Below are 20,563 nucleotides of genomic sequence, written 5' to 3' on the forward strand. Positions count from 1 at the left end.
AATCACAGAATCCTTAAGGTTGGAAAGACTACTAAGATCATCCAGTCCAACCCCAACCTATGCCCACCATGCTCACTGACCATGTCCCTCAGTCCCACATCCACACAATTCTTGAACACCTCCAGGGATGGTGACTCCACCACCTCCCTGGGCAGCCTGTGCAATGCACCACCACTCTTTCTGAGAATAAATTCTTCCTAATATTCAAACTGAACCTTCCCTGATGGAATCCCTAAAGGCTGTTCGCTTGTTCTGCTGAGCTCCAGGCCTGCAGTGCCCATCATTTTCTTGTCTTTCCTTTCCATAGAGGCAGTTTGCTCTTGCACTGCTGCCACAAGCCTGTATTTATCAGAGCTTGTTTCAGGATTTGCTGGGCTGTGAAGCCTGAGCCTGAAACTCTCACTGCCTCAAGTAGTTTTAGCTCCCAAGATTTAGGATGTCTCAAAGGATTATATGCTGTACTATCGGCCTTCACCATCTGAACTGACTGTGATTTGCTCGCTGCTTGTCTTTGCAAGGGGGAATAGTGCACCCAGTGCAGGGGTTAGAACTAGATGATCTCCGAGGTCCCTTCCAACCCACTTCTGGGTCAATTCTGTGAAACCAATTTCCCTATGAGATCTACCTGTTCTTCTGGGGCTCTGCTGTATCTTTTCCATGATTACCATCTTTATGCGTTTATAATCGTGTCACTGAAGCCCAGACCTGTGGACTTATGTCACACAGTCACAGAGCAAACTCAAAACATATCAGCCTGACCCAGCACCTCCTCACTGTCTTTCTGATACGATGACACTAATTACTTTGTTGGTAGTCTAGCTGTCTTCATTGATTCATTTAGATTATTTTTAAATAATCTTGCTCAGCACCTTTTTAATGTCCTGTCTAATATTGATTAGAAAATCTTGAAAACATTACTTCATTGGAGGTAAACAAATATGAGAGAAGCAGTGAAGTGAGATATGTCAGGCATGTCACCAAAAGATAGGTCAGGTATTGATTTTTGTCTGTCTCTGAGCCAAGGTGAGACAGCTCACACTGAATGAATGGTTGGAGGCAAGAAGAAACGGCAAAAGGTTATTGTTTAAGGATCTGCTTGACCACAGCTAGAAACAATGCTGTATCACTTGGATCAGGAACAAGCTGTGAGGTCTAGACCACCATGGACACTGCACAATGAGAAGCATAGCACCTACCATGCTGTGTGACATGGTGGGTATGTGGTATGTGAACGTGGTACTACATGTCTCCACTGGTGACACAGGAAGCCAAAGCTATGCGTGCTTTGATGGAAACTGAAGAGTACCTTGCTTAGTTAAAAATGACTAATGGAAATCTTGGGTGACACTATGTATGGACAGAGTAGAAACGTAAACTAAATAGGAATCTTCATGAGGAGGAAGAGTTGGAAATGCATTACTAAAAATATACAGACTTGGGTGTATCCTGTAAGCTATAAGCTCTGTGAATAAAAATAGCATGTAAATAGTGAGCACGTCATGGACACTGCAGACGTTTTGGTTACTTTGCAGGACTTATACCCCACTGTAGAAGTCTGAGATCCTTATTCAAGGTTCTGGGAAAACTTGAGTGCCTAAGCTAAATACAAGACAACCCATGGGACAGGGTCTTCTAAGATAGCTTAGCACAGAAACTGCTGGGTTACAAGTTACATCCTTCAGGGAGCAGAGGTAGATGTCTGCCAGCGTCCTTTTCTGCAGAATTTGATGGTGGAATTTTTCTGTTTGAGAATAAGATCCTGTTGGTCCATCTCTGGCATGTGGGTCTGATGCAGGCTGGGAAGCCCTCCCAGGAAGATACTCAGTACTTCACTCAGGGTTGTATCTCTCTGTTCGTTCTCCAAAACACAGGACCCAGATGTCCTGGCTTTTGTGTCTGCGCCGCATTCTTTATAAGTTATTGAGCGACTGGGAATTGCGAATATCTCTGTGAATATTCTAATTTGACAAGTACATGCACAGATAATAACAGAAAGCTTTTATTATGGAAATAGAGATCAAGTTAAAAAAAAATAAGAGCGCTGTTTATTAAAGATTCGGTCGCACTGTAATATGTTACATTTGGTGACTCACCCTGAGAGTCATCAGGACATGCATGCTAATGCTGCAGTGCAGTAGGCTGGGTAATGAAGAGCAAAAGATCATTCCTTTTAGAAAGATGACTGAAACAGCTCTGATCATCCACTACCTGCTTCTGTGTCGTGGCTAATGCACGGAGCATCTTATTGGGATGCCTAATCTGCTTAAATGCATGACTCACAGCACAGGCCCATGCCAGGGAGATGACAGCAAGAGATTTGAGTGCTGGGGACATCAGCCTTCTTGACAGCAAATTGAGCTGTGTCCCAACATCCTGAGGCTGAAGCTCATAGCCAGTGATGAAGTGGTGGTCCAAGTGCTCTGGGAATCCTTGCTAGCACAACTGTTGAAGTAATGTGGCAGCACCACAGGTGAGATTGTTGCCTTCTCCTGGTCCTGGCTGGCAGCAGGTGTCTAGGGGTGCTGGGTCAGGGAGGGAGCATTGCAGCTGACGGCTGAAGCATGCTTTGAAAATGCAGCTATTTTGGAAGTGTGCAATAGACTGGTAGATCCCCTCCCCTCTGAAGGTGAAGCTTTATTTGGAGGAGCCAGTCCTACTGTCTGCTTGGCATCCTGTAAGCATGGCTGAGATGTTGCTTATATGTGTACAGCTTGGTCTGGCTTGTACCTGTAAGGTGTAGGGACATGCTCCTCATTATCTCCCAAAGCAGAACATTGCTGGAAGTCACCTCTGACTCCTTCTCTGGCATTTCACACCTTTCAAACTCCATTTAGAAATAAAACAGCATGTGCTCCAAATATGCCAAACAGCCAAAGTTAGTGCTAAGGGGTTTGCAGGCATCCTTCATCTGGATGGATGCACTGGAAGGATGGAGTGACAAAAGTGACAGGAACCAGGGAGACAAGTGAGCTCACAGACCAGTGCTGCTGCTGAATTGCTGCATGACTTCTGGACTATATTCCTTGCAACCCTTAGGTGGTCGAGGCTCACTGTGGAATATCCTGGATTCCTCCCTAGCTCCTACTGCTGCTTTATTTCTAAATCTTGCCTGGCTGAAGGATGTCTGTGTGGATTAGGGCCGGGTGGTGCTGAAGGACTGTTGCAATATATTTCCCATACTGAGTGACAGGGAGCACATGAATCATCTGCTACTGGCTCCTTCAGTCTCATTTCCCCTTTGACAGGGCTTCCCAGGGCTTGTCATAGACAGGTTTTATGCAGTCAAGGACTTACTCTTGGTTTTATCTTGGGAACAGCAATTGAGTAATTGCCTGGATGGGATGGGGAGATAAACATCTTGATGGCCCTTAGGAAAAGATTCGAGCAAGACTGGCTCCTAAGAGCCAAGTGTCACAGCATCTAAGGATGAGGTGCCCGGCCTCCTTGCTGCAATTCAGCATGTAGTGTAAGCATCCTGCAGGGCTGAGATGTTTAGCCTCAAAAGAGTGCCAAAGGGATTTGCAGGAAGCTGCCTCCCTGAGTGCAGGGAGCTATCGAGTCCCCTTGTGGTGTGAAAGCAAGGAGCTTGCTCTGCTGCTGCCTGGGCAGAGCAGAAAATCATCAGCTCTCCTCAATTCTCCTGAGCATCCTGACCCTCTCCCCCTGCTCTGCAAAGGGTGGGCAGCACAGTGCTGTGACCAAAAGCCTTGTCCCTTGTTTATTTCTCAAATAACCCCCTTCATTTATGGGCTGACATTTTGGCAAAGCTCTCTTTCCTCGGGGCTTGGCAAGAGCTGAGTTAGAAACTTGTTTAACTTGGTGGAAGGGCTCTGCAGTAGTAAGAGGAGCCTGGGGATGCTGAAGGGTCCGGGGGTTGCCAGCTCTCTTTTGCAGGCACGGAAAGCCTCACAACACATCAGTCTGCTCCTAACAGTGTGTTACCTCCCGATGTTCATCTACTTAGACTTCAGCCTCTTCACTGGGCAAATGGGAGTAATTTAGTCATTATTTCCAGCAGCAAATTGACTCCATTAGAGTTCAGCTGCCCGATGCTCCAGCTGCTAAAGGGGTGGGAGTGATGCTGTCTGGCTGCTACAAATTAGGCATCTTCTCAGCTCCTGGTTTGCCTTTACGACTGTGCTTTCTCTCTGTGTATCCCCTCCAACTCAGAACTTAGTGCTAATGCTTTTTAACCCTTTCTCAAGGCTCTGCTTTTCCTTTCCATGCCCAGCACAGCACTAGGAAGTCTGTTGGCTTTGCAGCCTTGTCCCATGGCTGAGCCATTCCCTTTTGGGCCATGTATGACATGGTCGCTGCAGACATCTGTCATTAGCTGGGCCTCCTTGGACTTGTACTGTGTGCCTCAACTTCCCCATATTCTGCTGTTGGTTCACAGCAAAAGCAGGCTCGAGGGAGGGGGCAAAACTTCCCCTCCCTGCATGACACAGATGCAGCTACCACTGAGACTTAGTGTTGTGAAACAGAAACACTAGCGACCCTTTCATGTTATATCGACCATTTGTTAAATCTTTAAAGTCCATCTGTTAAGGATGAAATCATTTTATTGACTAGACATAAACAATCTCATGATGATTTTTCAGGAGGAAATTGGATGGGTTCGAACTTTGGTGCCTGTCATTTCAGCTGGTAAACTGCAGACACTGCTTCAGGGACATAAACGTGGCCTTGCTGTGGATGGCTCAGGGCTGGGGGCCAGCCCCATCAGGAAAGCACAGCAGATGTGATTTTCTTATCCCTGGCGCCCTGAGGCTCTCCCTCCATGCATGTCCTCTCTGTGCTGGAGAGATTCTGTTTGTTTTGCTGATTGTTTCATTAGGAGATTACAATTCTGTTGTTATGAGCTGGCAATTTTCTGTCTCCCTCTCCTAACACCAATACTCATATATATATAGAGCGCTGTTCTGGCTCTAGCAAGTTTTTTCCAGCCATTTATGTCTACACTACTGCCCCTCTGCAACGTATGTAGATGCTCCAAAGGCTCGGAGTCACGAGGAAATGTGTCTTGGAGAGGGAACATTTCCATTCAAACCACTGTCAGATGCATGAAAAAGGAAATTATCAAAGCCAAAACTGAAATACATTTAAAGCATACAGGAATCCAAGAAACTATAGGGCAGGAGATCTAGAAAGTAAAGGGACATTCAAAGTGATTCCCACAGAAAGCAACCCACCGAGTTGCACTGCTGGGGGGACCACACTGGATTGATAGCAACATCCTGTCCTCTTGAAAGAAGATCAGTAGAGCCTGAGATGAAACCTGTCACATCTATTCTGAGCAGACATATTAGCTCTGACAGTGATCCAGAGTTTCATGGCATAAATTTAAGCAGTTTGCATTGAGTGCATATTGGCGCTAATTCCAATTATCTGTAATTCAGTGGGCTGAAGGGAAGCAGTGCCAGCAGTGCCAGTCCTGTAAGCTATCTGCTGAACAGGGTTACAGGCTGAGACTCAGTCTGGCTGTGGCTTGGTGCAGCATCACTGGTGCAGCATGAGTTGTTTCTGCTGAAAACCAGACTGTCAGCAGCAACTTGCATATGTAGAAAGTGATGGATAAAGCACAGACAAATAAAGCTCCACATTACCCTCAGTGCAGTGTAGAGCCACACATACTGCCAGGATTCATGAGAACGGTGCTGTGTGTCTGAAATGGGAAACAATAGCTGGAAAGAACAGCACTGTTATGGAAGGTGTCCCCACTGCTGAGTGGTGCTGTCATTTAGAGAAACACGTGCTCAGAGTAATGGGAAACATCTCCAAGTGTCGGGGAGAATGGAGAAATAGGGCATTGAGTCGTACAGTTGCAGAGTGTCAGATCCAACTGCCGTAGCTGAAACAGCAAAAGCTTGGGCATGATATAGGCAGAACTGATGGATTTACTGCTGCTGGGAAACACTTGTGCTGACATTTCAGGGTGATCCACGGGTACATGCTAGAGATGCCAGAGAGACTGATTTAGTGCTGGCTGAGAAAGGCGGCGTTAGAAGGGTATTGCTCCAGAGCTGCTTACAAGCCATTGTGCTCAGGTTTTTGTGACACAGAGCTGATGGCGTGGGGAGGTGATGCTGAGGATGCCACAGCCAGCAGATGGCACAGCTTTGGGTGATGCCACCTCCTCCTTCTGTGCTGGGTGTCTTCCCACTGGTGGCACAGACACCATCATTTGAGAGACTGTCTGAGAACAACAGCACTTTGGAGAACTGTTTGGACTTTAGGTGTTGCTGGATTTCCCATGTATCTGGTAGGTCAGCTAGTTTTGTAACAAGCAGCAATAGAAAAGGGCTATTTGGTGCCTATTTTCAAGCATATTTTTTTCTATCTCTGACTCCCCATCTGGATTGTTAACATGAACTGACACCTTTTCATTATTGTTGGAGAGGATGATACGCAATCCTTTGCTGCTATTCACTTCTGTGTCATAACACAAAAATAAAGAAAGGTGGTCAGAGCTCTTGCGTTTCCTTGTCACCTTCTATTCAGAAACTCCAGCAAGCCCACGTTAATGAGGAAACACCTCAATGGATCTTGCCCTTTGCTCACTGTCACTGTCTATGTGTGCAGTTACATACATGCACTTGTATGGTCCTCAGAGCCTAATGATTTAAAAGCCTAATGGTTTTTGGATGTGCATATAGAGAAAGCCCTCTGCTTTGTTAGCCTTTGTAGATACATGTGATTTGGAAGAGGATCTTTTTTCAAACTATATCAGCTTGTTTGTTCAGCTCTCTTCTGTTTCAGCCCTGAGCACCATCTATGCAATGGATGGGCCAACTCAGCTAACCCTTCGCTTTGGGTTGCTCAGGCCTCAGGCTTCAGTACCTGCATTTATTCACTTAACTGGTCACTAAGCTTTGGCAATAAATAATAGGCAGCTGAAAGGAGAACAGCAACAAATGAATGGTGGGCTACTGGGTAAGGAGTGGGAATATGGGGTGAGCATTTAGCTGGGCCAACAATGTTATTTTTATTATAGGGCCCTTTTAACAAAAATAAGGCTGAGGTATGCTAGCAGCTCATGAAACAGCTCATTTATTATTGTTATTTTTTTCCAGTTCCTCAGCAACATTAATCATGTATCTTGGCTAATAAGAAATAATGACTTCTTTAACCAGATGAGGTTTAACAAGAGGAAGTGTAAGGTATTGCACCTAGGGAGGAATAACCACATACACCAGTACAGGCTGGGGGATGAGCTGCTGGAGAGGAGCTCTGAGGAGGGGGACCTAGTTGTCCTCTTGAATGATAGGTTGGCCATGAGCCAGCAGTGTGCCCTGGTGGCCAAGAAGGCCAATGGGATCCTGGGATGCATTAAAAAAGAATGTGGCCAGCAGGTCAAGGGAAGTGATCCTCCCCCTCTACGCTGCCCTGGTGAGGCCTCACCTGGAGCGTTGTGTCCAGTTCTGGGCTCCTTGGTACAAAAAAGACAGGGATCTTCTGGAAAGAGTCCAGCAGAAGGCTATAAAGATGATAAAGGGTGTGGAACTCCTCTCTTATGAGGAAAGGCTGAGAGACCTGGGTCTGTTCAACCTTGAAAGAAGAAGACTCAGAGGGGATCTGATCCATGTCTATAAATATCTAAGGAGTGGGAGGCAAAGGGATGCGGCTGGACTCTCAGCAGTGTGTGGCGATAGGACGAGGGGAAATGGCCACAAACTGAAGCAAAGGAAGTTCTGCACAAATGTGCATGGGAACTTCTTCACAGTGTGGGTGACAAGAGACCTGGAACAGGCTACGCAGAGAGGTGGTGGAGTCTCCTCTGAAGACATTCAAGACCCACCTGGATGCCTACATGTGCAACCTGGTCTGGGGAGCTGCTTTGGCAGGGAGGATGGCCTAGATGATCTCTAGAGGTCCCTTCCAGCCCCTATAATTCTGTGATTTTGTGATTTCTGATCTGATCTGAGGACATTCTGTAGCTGCCTACTTTTTAATTTTATATATATATTATGTACACTCAAGCCCAGTTTGAAAGATGCCTGATGAAAAGGGAGTAAGGCTAGTGTGAAGGAGGACTCCTCTTCCTCCCCATACATATCCCATACTTTCTCACACCCCTTTTGAGCCTCTCAGCATCCTCTGTTTAGCCACAACCCCTCCTTCAATCTGAAATCCCCTCTTTCCTGATGCAAACACCATTTGCAGTTGCTGCTCCAGAATCCAGAAGGAGTTTCCCCTCGACTTCTCTCTACTTCTGGCCTTTGGCTGTTCTTCCTCACTGTACTTACAAGATTTGCTCTCACATTTCAAGCGAGAGGACTCTGCTTTTTTCAGTGTGAAGACACTGACAAAGCCAGGCACATCAATCCTGTGTTATTTACAGGTCATGTACAGGACAGTCAATGGCAATCTGAGATTTCGCATGCTGCTTTAGGCTACACTGACCTCTGCGGTGATCCAGACTTTGATGGAGGGTAAGAGGTAGTTCAAACTCTGCCTTCACTCAGCCCACAGAGCATCATGCCGGATGTCTCAAATATGCCAAACTGTGTGTTGTGATTAAGTGGAATGGTCCATGATCTATTCAGATCTGAGCAAATTACCACCACATTAATTAAACATAGGCTCTCTGGTTGAGCCTAAGCCACAGATGGCATCCCACAGATGGAATGCCACTCTTTATATTCACAGAGCCACTCAGCCCTTCAACTTCAGCTTTTACTGATTAGCAGAGCAATTTATTTTAGGTGCAGCTATTGGCCTCTGCTGAGGAGAGTGCTCTTAAATGAGTATCACTGACGAGGGCCCACTGTACAGAGAGAAGCGTGATGGGGAGCAGGGATAATGGAAGCTCCAAAAGTTATCAACTGTTCTTCCATCCTGACCCTTCAAAGCAGCAGGAAGTGAATTGGGCACTGAGATCCCACTGATGTTCAATGGCATATGACTATTTTGCTATTCAGGTGCTATTTTGTACTGATTGTAGCTGTAGTCTGTTGGAGGGTGTCATGATTAGATCTTCTAATACTGAATATGGAGCTCTTTTGCAATGGAAACATTTACTCTCTGAAACTGATTCCTAAAATCATCCCTTTCTTTCCCACCAGAAGGCTCACATTATGGCTCATTGGTTTTTGCGTTGTATTTTTGGCAGCACTTGTGGGAAAGATGCACAGCAGCATAGCAGGGTTTATTTAGCAGTATCGGCTACTGGTGGTAACCTAAAGTGTGGCCGTATTCTGTTAAGCACTGTGCATCCTCTGTGCCAAAGAGGGGAAGGAGGATGTAAAGTAAAATTTCCTTCATCCGGCCACATGGAAATCAAAGCACGGCTATGAAATGACTTTTCCAAGGTCATACAAGAAAGCTGTGGAGAAGCTAAGACCTAGCACAAGGCAATCTGAGTTCTAGGCCACTACAGTAATGTCAATTATAATTATTAATGTCAGAGGAGGAGGAGGGAGCAATAGAGGAATGACATTTCTGCAAAGAGGAGGATGGCAGGGAATTATTTAACAATTTAAGGCATCCTGACACTGCATGTAAAGATAAGTGTGGGATTCAAAAATCAAAATAGATTTCTTTTAAAATGTGCCATCTCATTTATAACCGTAATTTTTAGTTAGAGAGGTGGGAGGGAATTTGTGATTACTGTATGTGAAAGAAGGCAGCCTGTTACATCAGTAATTAAAAGCACTGCTGGAAAGCATTTGTATGTTTTTCCTTTGACTCCTGCCGGGCCTCTTTTTAAATTAGGAGTGACCAGGCTTGCTTGAAGATGCAGTGGTTGCCCTGAATCAGGGTCAAGTTCAGAGGTAAGGTGAAAGCAGTCTGGAGGTTCTGGTGCATGTTTTTGGCTAGCTGGCTCCTAGATCAGAAATGGCTTCCAGTTTCTGCTGCTAAAGGCAGCACTGGCCAACAACCATCATGTAATAGCAGAGCTCCTGGAAGAATGGTGAACATGTCAGAGAGAAGGCCATGAAAAGTTGGAAGCTCACCGCTGTCCTCTTCCTATAAACAGGGAGAAGGGCAAGCCAATGCTTTGGCAACTGTGAAGTGAATGCACGTGTCTCCATGAAGATAGCAGAAAGGCATGGAAAACTTGGAGACAGCTCACCTACACCTCATGAAAAAGTATGAAATTAATATTTGGGGCAAGATATGGACTAAAAAAAATTGGTTATTGGTCACTTCTCTCCAACAAACATCTCTAGAGGATCATTGGCATCCACTAACAGAAATTAAGGCTCAGTAGTTTAGAACTATGATGAACCAGACAGTTGGACCTTCATTCCCTTCCATTGAAGCTCTTTTACGTGGACTGTGGCTGTTTAGGGAATGATTTCTTCTGTAAACTGCTTTCTTTAGGGCAGCATCTGCAGTTGTGCCTCACTTGGCCAGTAATAGAAGACTGTGGGTGGGTTGAGGATGTTTGCTATTACATGTACTGACCACAAGCCTAGACCTTGGGGCAGGGCTGCTCACATTTTGCTCCTTGGTGGTAGAGTTTGTATGTTTGAACCTTTGGATTGAAATAATTGCTTGTAGATAGAGGAGACTGGGTTTTGAAGAAACATCCAAGTATGGTAATCTAGTTTTCTAAGAATTTTTAAGAAGAGAGGTAGCATAGTTTTGATTATCTTTTGGAAAATTTCTTAGTTTTTATGGAAAATTTGGGGTCTAGAGAAACTTCTGTTGTCCTGATAAGCCAATTGCCTACATCATATTTCAGTGAACTTCACTGAAACGTAGATAAAGTTTTGTTGGGCAGGGACTTCACATGCAGCCTTATGGGAGGTTTCTTTATAGTACTAAGGTTAATAGCAATAGTACCAGCATGCACAGCTGCCTTGGCGCCACTGGCTGGAGACCTGGAGGTTGACAGACAAAGAGCCTTCTGTTTTAATTTCACAGTGGGCAGTCTCTTGATTCTGGGGGACTATTAGGTTCTCCCTCAATTTTGTGGCTGTTTGGAGGACATCTCAGAGCCAGGACTAACGATTTCTGCAGCTCATTTGAAGAGAAAAAAAAAAAAGAGGAAAAGCCTCACTCACAAAGAAAAATAATTAAAATCTCTATATTCCTACAGGAAACTGAGATTTAAAGTTTTCAAGTATACTTTCAATTAAATTCCTAAAATGTTTGAACTCCCAGTAGCAGAAAAATACTAAGTTATGATGAGTTCAGAATGGAACTGCATTTTTAATTTTCACTTTGACCTTGTTTTGCTAGTTACACTTTGATCTGGAATATTTGGGTTTGGAGCTAACTGGGCTGGACCAGGTAATTTTCCCTATTCCGCTAGATGCTTTCAGACTTCTGAGAGTGTATTAATTTACTGTCTTTTAAATTATCAATATATTTCAGTATGTATCAGTGTATTTTCTTAGCATATCCTTAGTAAGCTGTTGGGTGCCCTGTGGGTTCAGTGTTCTCAGATGAAGACACTTTGTTGTTGGTCACCCTGAAGTTGTATCAGGAAAGTCAGGTCATTGAGTATCTGGTAGTTACCTACTGGAGCTTTGCTCTGGGGTATACTGAAATGTTTGGAAAGATTTTTCCTTCTTTTATTGGTTATAGAATTATATCAACATTATTATTTTCAAAATATGGAACAACTCTGATTTTTTGTTGCTGTCTCTTCTGAATATAAAGCTTTCAATACAAGCATGACCAAAATTTACTTGTAACATGCATTAATTTTACAATAGGTAGTATTTTATATAAATTCTCATACTACACATCCTGTACAAGAGTATTAGTTATGTCTTCTTCTGGAAACCATTTTTTCATGCTTTTTTTCCTCATCTTAATAATGTTGGGTGATCTGTCCTTTCCCCAAAGTGTAATACTGGTAAGCTGGCTGTTAATTTTAATTATAGACTTTCACAGATTATTAGCCTCATTTAGTATACAAGGTTCTGTGGATAGGGAGCAGTGAAACTGTAAACACTGGAAAGTTTATTCCTAAAATACTGTTGTGTTTCATTTTGCCATCTGCTTGCCTTCATATGAAGAGGATCAAAGGGAGGATAATGGACCAGCCCCAGTTTACCTGGGAGGAGAGAATGATTTGAAAGGAAGAACTTCTAGCACCTGCCTCATCATTAGTGATAGGATAAGGGGGAATGGTTTTAAACTAAAGGAGTCAGGGACTTAGGACTTAATTTAGTAGTTGGGTAGAGATAGTGATAGGAGGATGGTTGGACTAGATGATCTTATAGGTCCTTTCCAACCTTATGAACTTATGAACTTATGAACTAGGGGGAAGGTTTTTTTTTTTTTTTTTTACTGAGAGAGTGATGAGGTGCAGAAATAGGTTGCTCAGAGAGGTTGGATGCCCTGTCCCTGGAGATGTTTAAGGCCATACTACGCCCTGGGCGATCTAATTTAATACTTGATCTAGTGGCTGGCAACCCTGTCTGTGGCAAGAGATTTGGAACTTGATGATCCCTGAGGTCCATTCTAACCCAAACCATTCTATGATTTTAAAAGAAAATATTTGAAAACTGGGGGAAACAGAAGTTACCTCAAAATGGAAAAGAGGCAGACAATTCTCGTTAAAAACAAACAAACAAACAAACAAAAAAAAAACAACCAAAAACCAACACCTAGTCTTGTCCCATCTTTGACAGCAGAGCTTAATGATTATTTCTCTGTATTCATGGTGTTGTTCCAGGCTCTATTTAATTTGGATCCTCTTGGGTATTTGTGGTCACTGTGGTTTAACGTTATTGACTGAAAAATGATAGCCAGCTCCTGAAGACTGCCCTGTAAGCTCAGAAACCATAAGGTCCCATCACCTTTGGTTTCTCCTCTTCTACTCATGAATGGTAAGCTTAACTGTTGGTAGAGTGATATCCAATGACATTTTCACTTCGGTCTTTGGAAAGACACTTTCCATCCTTTCTTAGCTGTGTATTTAAATTGTTAGCCCTGTGTGTATGATGAAATGCCTGGAGCCGTCAGAGCTGGCATCCCCCTCTCTGCACAGCTGATTGCTGTGAGGTGTCCAGGGGAGTTCTTCCCATTTCATCACAGTGTGTTGAGGTGGTTCTGGTTGCTTCATAGGTCCGCTGTGAGTAAGTTCAGTGTACACAAAAGTCCTATTCATCCAGCTCTTGGGTGGAGCTAGATAAAGCTCTGAATTGTGCTTTTCATGCTCAAAGCACTGGGGCTGACCTGGGAATCCAGGGGAGCACAAGATTAATGTTTGCTGGCTGTGTGGCTGGCAGGAAGCAAACATGGGCTGAACGCTCCCTGAATGGAGAGTTTCTCATTGAGGAGGATAAGGAGGCTGTTAACAAAGCAGGGCCCAGCTAAGGGAAGGGAGCACTGAGAGGCTTTGGAAAGGAGGTTGCTGTATTGGAGAAGGCAACCTGTCAAGGCAGCCCACGGCAATGAGCACTGGGAACAAGGGTGTGTAATCAGTGAAGAAGGAATGAGAGAAGCTGCTGAATGAAGACTTTGAGGCCACACTGTTATTGGTTTGGAAACATCCCCTACAACGCAAATCTCCCAAGGAGTGTGCATGGGGAGCAATAGCTTGGCTGGATGCTGCTGAATAAGATTTTAAGACTCGGAAGACAAAGCATTACAGACTGAAGGGGTTGGGACTGCAACCAGCAGCAAAGGACTCTTTTCTTTCTCTGTCTGCAGGCTACCTTGCACAGCAGGGTCCCTGGTCTGTCGTTAAAGCTTGCTCAGCACTACTGCAGTCCAAATCACCAGTGTGGTGGTTGAGTGGCAGGAGCTTTGGAGGGGGAAAGCAGCAATTACACATTAAGTGGAAGTGGAGAAATAATGGAAAAACTGAATTCATACAACAGAACTGACCCCAGAATGGAAAGAGTCTCTCTGGAAACTTAATAAAGAAAGAATCATTACCTTTCTGGAGGTACATAGAGAACTGCAGTAGCAGAATACAAAACAGAAAAAGTGATGCCTTCCCAATGCCAGCCATAGCCCATGCATCAGATGCTGTTGACCTTTCCCATCAGCCTTTTAAACGTGTTTTCACAAAGAAGCAGGGCAATGAAGGAAACATGCTGCTGCCCTTACATTCTGCCAGTTTTCCCTCTTGCGCTTGGCAGCAATAGCATGCCAATATGGGTAATTGTCTTTTTCTATTATTTCCTGAAGAAGGCTCATGATATACCTGTATTTTTACTGAATGTTTAAGAAAAAATATGAAATTGCCAGCAAGTATTCCTTTTTTTAAAAAAAGAAAAAAGAAAAAAAAAAAGAAAAAAATAAGCCATTAGCTACATGCTGTGTATCAGCTGGTGTATTTGATCAGCAGTGCATTTTGTATGGTTATGCACCATCATTATAACAGACGATTGACACTCAGAAGTAAAATATTAGCACACGCTTGATAACAGAAGTTCAGTAATAATAGCAGGCAGTGGTTACACACTGGAACTGGGGACAACGAGGGAGCCGTCAGCAGCAATAGCACAGTACTGTCTAATGGTCTATTTGAGGCCTCTCTTGTCTCTCAATTTAGCCAGCTGCCAAGGACTGCTTTTATATCCTGCTCCAGGTTGCAGGTTTGGATCAGTCGCCCTTCCCGCGTCTTCCTGCATATTTATTTCTGTGACAGTGAACTCTACCCAAGCAAGTCTCCTCCATTTTTCAAACTCTGGGTACCCACCAGCAACTGGAAAGCCAAGAATCCTGCTTTCTGCATGGACACAGGCCAAAAAACTAAAAAAAAAAATCACACTTCTATTCAAAGCTACTGCTGTTGGGTGAACCCCTTCCACAGTGTTTGGTGTGCTTTGAACTCAGGGCAGAGCCAGTTTTTCGGTTATTTTTGTGTATGGTGGGAGGCGAGATGCCCAGACATGAACAAAACCAGAGGAATGGTGATAATACAGGATATGCCAGCATAGGATCAGTGTCCTGGCCCGTCAACCTATGTCCCTATAGCTCTCCAGTTTGGTCTTTTGGGTGCTGGCAGAACAGTTGAGTGTTGACATGTGGGTTACTTCTGCCCTCGCAAATGGATGGGCATCATCTTGCTCCTACTCGAACACCTTTCATGGGGTTGAGCACTGATGAGAGAGAAGATTCATTAGCACAGGCACAGTGTGTGCTAATGAGTCTAATATCTTCTGCAGGAAGCTCTGTGCCCTGCAAGCACAGAGCGTGGGTAGAGAGCTGCACCTCTCCGTATCAGCATCTCCTTCTCTGGGTCTGCTCTGTTCAAGTGCATGTTACACTAGGGAGGGCAAAAATAAAATGAATAGTTTTCTAATTTCTTGCCCACTCCTTCCACAAACAACCCTTCCCTGGAGCATGCAGATTTATCACAGCTGAGAGGGAATTTTGTGGCAGCTTCTTATTAAAATATTGGCAGCCTATTACTGTTCCTTACAAATGATGCAGATGGATCACCAGCTGAAAGGCTGCTGAAAGGCAGCTCTGTCTGAGGTGAAACTCTCTTTGTCCGTCACTGCTACCTGCAATTTTCCTCCCTGGAAAAGATATATATATATTTAATTTTTAATTTTGTCTTCCTCAGCAAATCAAGACCCTGAAAGTTATTTCAGAAGCTCTCTTATCTTTTAACAAATATCTATGGTCTGTGGCTGTCCTGACCTTGAATTGGTTACCCGTGCATTTCTCACATCAAGATTAGATTATTGTGACTCCCTCCTGACAGCCAGGCCTGATAAGGCCCTGTACAATTTCCAGCTGGTGCTGAACGCTGCTGCCAGGCTCTTGTAATAGAGAGATGATCTCCACATTTCACCCCTGTCCAAAGCACTGTGTTATTTGCCAGTTAAGCAATATATTGACATGAAGAGCTCCCTGTTAAAGATGAACTGCACTTTTCATCCACACACACAAACACACTTATGCTTTGAGAAGTGAGGTGAAAGCACGGGTAGGTGCTGACCACATGACCAAATGACAGGACGAGAGGGAATGGCCACAAGTTGCGCCAGGGAAGATTTAGATTAGACCTCAGGAAGCATTTCTTTTCTGAAAGAGTGGTCAGGCACTGGAATGGCCTGCCTAGGGAGGTGGTTGAGGCACCATCCCTAGCGCTGTTCAAGAAGCGTTTAGATGTGGTGCTAAAGGACTTAATTTAGTAGTTGGGTAGAGATAGTGATAGGAGGATGGTTGGACTAGATGATCTTATAGGTCCTTTCCAACCTTATGAACTTATGAACTTATGAACTTATGATGATGACGGAAAGAGCACTTGGCACCTAACTACACATCACCACATTACTGATGCACACTCTGCAACTCATCTCTAAACAGGATGGTATGAGTCCAACCTACTTTTTCCCGTATCATTTTTAATTTTCTTGCCTGATATAAAAAACCTGTATTGATATCAGTAGTGTCTGTCATGTCCTGCCTCCCCTGCTGGCTGATCATTAAGGTTAGAAAAGACCTCTAAGATCATCTAGTCCAACCACAACATGCTCCCACCATGCCCACTGACCACATTCCTCAGTGCCACGTCTGCACAGTTCTTGAGCACCTCCAGGGATGGTGACTCCACATCCCTGTGCAGCTGTACCAGTGCCTCACCACTCTTCTTGAGTAGCAATTGTTCTTAATATCTGACCTGAACCTCACCTTGCTCAACTTATGGCCATTACTTCTTGTCCTATCGCTATTTACCTGGGAAATAAGGTCATCCTCCACCTTGCACCACACTGTGGTACCATGAGCACTGGGAGGCTGTAGGAAACTGCCAAGTGCAGCTGGAAAAAGGGCAGCAGGGGCCTTGCATGTGGAAGAGGTCAGGCTGGAAGGGGCTCTGAGCTGTAGGTGTCCCTGTTCATTGCAGGGGTGTTAGACAAGACTGCCTTTCAAGATCCCTTCCAACTCAATCAATTCTGTTTATATGATTTTCGATGTCTGTGATTGATTGGAAGAAGGAGAAAAGGAGAGTATGTTTGGTAAAGAAGCTGTCAATGTTTTTCCCTTGATTTCTTTTTCTTTGTAATTATGAAATTGTACATCCTTGATATTTGGGGCATAAAAGATGAAAAAGAACGTGTTACTCCTGCATGCATCTGCAAAATATCTTTCTTCTTTCCAGGCTGACCTGCTTCCTCTCTCTCCCAGATAGGTTAATTTAACCTATCTCTTCTAAATACAGTGATTAACCCCTTGTCTGAGTTGGATTTTCCATCACCAGAATGATGAGACAGGGTGGAACCTTCTCTCCTTGCTCCAAAGGACACTCAGCCTTGACAGCATGGGGCTTCTAAATTCAGTTTTGCTGTTTCATGTTTGTACAAATCCTAGCAGAATCAAGATTCACTGAAATTGGATTAAGGAGGAACTTTTTGCTGTTAATATCAGCTGGAAACTTTTCAGCTGCCATTAGCTGCAAAAGTAGAAGTGAAACACTACAGGGCTTTGTGGTGTCCCTTCTGCCTCTTCAAGGCTGTAACTATGTGAGAGATGGGATTCTGTATTGCTTTGCTGTTTCCTAAGAATCCTAAGTAATATAAAGCCTTTTCCTAAGTATTAAAAATAAAAAACAAAACAAACCAACCAACCAAACAAACAAACATGCACGCACAAAAAAAGAGATATGCTTCTAAGCAGAGAAACTTGTCTGTTTCAAGAAATATAATGATCACAATAGATATACACAGTACTCAGAATAGCTTATTTCTTCTTAGCTATGATAGCTCTAGAATGCCCTTGACCTTCCAGAGAAGACAGAGTTGTATAACTGCAGTATATACTGCATAATATTAAAAATAATATTAAAAGAGGTTAAATAGCAGAAAGTGAAAAGCTCTTTGCTTTCTCTTCGGTAGGAAGTAAGCTAATGCCAGCAATTTCCATGGCAACTGCAAACAGACCATCCTGTTCACTTCCATGTAATAAATAAAACAAAAATATTCTCTAAATTACATGCTGTGTCTACATGTATTTGCTATCACCATGTTCAGTAGACACTGGGAATACTCCTGTATGAGATTTGTTAGAAAAGATTACAAGGTTTATGCAAACTAAACAGTCTTAGTGGGCTAACTTCCTTTGAGGAAATAATAAAAATAACCTCAAAACAATTCTCTCACTGTTGATATTCTTTGAGCTTTGCAAATAATTGCAAGTCTAAAAGAGATAACTAGTAGGCAGCTGGAGTTATCAATATCAAACTTGCAGTAGCATAATTTTAAATAGGGACAAAATATTTTTAAAAAGGAGAGTCACTGCATGGGACTTTTGCCTTTAGATTTCTGTTGGGTCGCAATGATTAGAAAGGTATTTTGCACAGATCACTGTAGATCAGAGATCCCCTGAGTGCACTCCCTGGATCTCTTATTTTGTTTTCTAAATCTGAAATATAGGCTATTCTGGTTCACGGCAATTCTTGATGCATAGGCAAATTTTCATGCTGCCTTCCTGTAGGTCCACAAAGTCTTTCCCATGGGAGCAGCTGCAGGGCTCAGCCTTGCCTTTGGAACAAGGGATAGGGCAGAACAAATCCCTTATGTGAAAGCAGCTCAAGATCTTCGTCCAAATTCCTCAGCCCCATTCACATTCAATCCAAGGGTGGGCCCTGAGAAGGCATGTGGGGTGCTGTGCACTTGCATCAGTACTCCAAAACTGCAGAACTATTTTTTAGTGTGGGTTGACCATCTCATGTGCCACTTCCATCCCTAAAAGAAGAGTTGGGGCATGTGAGAAGAGCTCTCTGAGACAGCTGCTTCCATTAACTGCTTCTTGAGATCTGAGGTGACCTTATTGGAATAACCCTTATGCTAAAAGCAAGAAGATGCATTAGGCTGAACCTGTCACTCTCTGTAGGGTTCTTGTTTCTGGAACTGCCCCATCCATTTGCGGCTTGTTCAGAATTCAGCAGCACTGTTGCTTGCTGGCTTGAGCCACTAGGATCCCAATGTGCTTACTTGGTGTCCTGTCTGCTAGCTGAATGTAGGTGACCAGGTCTCTTGACATTAATGTTTATTTTAAAAAATAATTAAGAGCATTATTACCTGTGTGTACACTCACATCTCCGCGCTCAGTTAGGAGGAGGTATAAAAGTTGCAAAGGAGGCTTTTGTTTCCACTGCTGCCACCAAATGATCTGTCCTATCCAAACTTAAAATAAAAAATTGTAATGACCAACCTGCTGCTTTCAGACATAAATCTCTAGAAATTTATCACCCCTTCTATGTCTGTGAATGCTCCTTGCTTTTTTTTCTCTGTAGATATAGATTTATTTTTATTTCATGTATTTTCATTCCTGTTAAACTTGTCCAGAGTTTGGGTGGAAACATAAATATGGCATAATAAACACCCCAGCACAGTGGTGAGTATTTAATAGATTCTATTTATTGGAGACGAGATTTTTTTTTCCCAATTAAAATTGTAGGCAAGGTTTCTAATTACAGTACAAATTATCTCAAGTGTATTTTGCTCCGTTAGAAAGCTGTGTAGCGGACAGTGCTGCACTTGAATTAGGACTGGGAATCCAGCCAGAAATGTGACCTCTTTGATCCTTGCTTTTCGAGATGCCTAAAAGCACAATTGAGGGTGAGGTGGAAGAGGAAATGTCTCCATTTTCTGTTATTGAGTGCTGAACCCTGCCTCGTACCAAACTTGGCACAGTTCCCTCAGGTTTGACTGTCCTGTTATTTACACTGGGGATCCCTGCTATTTACTCTAAAGAATTCCGCAATGCTCTCAAAATTATGCTGACAAGTTTAAGTGCCTTAGTGGCGTCAGACATACTGTATGCTATTCTATGGGTTTATGATGATTTTTAACATTAAAGTAAAAGATGGATGCGTGAGCCACTTAGTTGTTGCCATACCATCAGCAGTGAAGGATCCTTCTGTGTTGTTTACTTTGTGCAGCACAGAGGCACTGTAGGAAGGCTACTTGTAATTTGACCAGGCCAGAGTCACTCCTTAGGCCCTGTGAAGTCCTAAACCCACACCTCTTCGTTCCAGTCGTGTTTGTTTGTGTGAGGCTGGGTGCTCTCCTGATAGCTCAAGCCACCCGTGAAGGAGTAGGAGAGAGGCCAAACAGTCTGGGCAGAGCAGCAGGTGTGCATAGGGAAAAAGATTACAATTACGGTCCATACCCTATTTCACTGCTACTAAACTCATTATGCAAGACCTGAGGGAAGTAACAGGCCTTAATAGCTTTGATCAGCCTCACCTGGGCACCACAGCCTCCTCCCAGGGGCTCTATTTAAAGTCAGGGCAGCGGTCCCTGTCCTGTCTATGCTGTAAGTGAACCTGTCTTCTGGGTAAGACTCATGGCAGTGGTATATGAACTTTGTCCCATGAAAGATCACCTCAAATTGGGTGTTGTACTTCGTCTCCTGTTTTGGCCTGTCTCCTGAGTGGCCCATGTATTGTGCTGTATCTTTGTCTCTCTATGGCCTTGTATCCATTTGCTGCTGACTAGTTTCTATGTTTGATCTTGAATATGATGAACCACCTGCATGGCCTGGAACTGCTGATAGATCTCGTCACCAGTTTTAGAGATATTCAGTCTCTGTCATGTTTTAGCCTGGGGGCTGGTTACTCCCTGGGGTGGGATTAACACTATATTGTGGTCATCCCCTCTCCCTGGGGAGCAGCAGTTTTCTGCTCTTTCCT

Source organism: Cyrtonyx montezumae, unplaced genomic scaffold (assembly GCF_038088225.1).
Source record: "Cyrtonyx montezumae isolate F1298 unplaced genomic scaffold, pur_monq_1.0 scaffold_10, whole genome shotgun sequence".
In the NCBI taxonomy this organism is placed as follows: Eukaryota; Metazoa; Chordata; class Aves; order Galliformes; family Odontophoridae; genus Cyrtonyx; species Cyrtonyx montezumae.